Raw genomic sequence first — 1071 nt, forward strand, 5'->3', positions numbered from 1 at the left:
TTCTTTTTCTTTTCATTTCTTTTTTTTTTTTTTTATCAACACACTTTATCTATAATTTGACTTTTTTACTCTCATTTTCTTTTTCTTTTCATTCTTATTTTCTTATGTGTGTTCAGTGAAACTTTTCAATGGTCACATGATGTGATATCAGCACAGACTGAATATACACCTTATATGAACACATATGAGAATCTAGTTGTCTTCTATTAAAGACAGTAAAGAGTGTAACTTAAACATCTGTACCCCCATAATATGCTGAAATAAAAGAACAAAAAAATAAAAAAAAAAAGACAGTAAAGAGGTTTGCAAAAACGTAAATCAATACTCTTCCCACTTAATTTGTTTCTTGTTTTGGAAAGCATGATTACTCTTCATAAAAACGTTATTTATGTTAACATGTCACAGGTTTACTATTGCCATCTCAAATGAATTCATAAATATATTTTTTAAATTTCAGATTTAATTTCTAACAGTAAATATTGATAATGCTAATAAAACAGTAACATAAGCATAAACAAAAAGTTTAATTTTTAATAATGTAAAGGGTATGAGAACTAATAAGTGAGTTTTGCTAGTTTTAAGCAAAAGGTGTGTTTTGAGCAAAACATACTAGGAGAAAATGTATTTTAGCACATTGCTTAATTTGAACAGATAGACCTTCTTTTTCTTTTGTGCTGTTAGAATTACAAGAAAAAAAAAACTCCTTCAGTTGAGTTTTCCAGATGAGCGACTCGTTTAAACACTTTCCCACTTGATGGGCTGGAGAATGAGAATGTCATCAGCAGGCTGCACTGTTCCTGAAAGTTGTAACCTTGAGATCCCAGAAGAGAGAGCGAGAGCTGTGTTTAGAACCCAGGTCAAGTTTCAAGTGCTTCTGCTCTGTGTCCCTATGTAACCGGGGAACAACTCATTCCCTTCAAGCACGTGAGTCCCTTAACCAACAACTCAGTCTCAACAGAAGAAACAGTGTCTCCCTTCTCCAGTTTTTATGCTTAGCTCTCTCTTGTCTTTAGATCCTAATTCAAAGGATTTGCAAAATGATAGATATATGAGAGCTGTATGCAGAGTAAA

The sequence above is a fragment of the Propithecus coquereli genome, unplaced genomic scaffold (genome assembly GCF_000956105.1).
Source record: "Propithecus coquereli isolate 6110/MARCELLA unplaced genomic scaffold, Pcoq_1.0 Scaffold90, whole genome shotgun sequence".
NCBI lineage: Eukaryota > Metazoa > Chordata > Mammalia > Primates > Indriidae > Propithecus > Propithecus coquereli.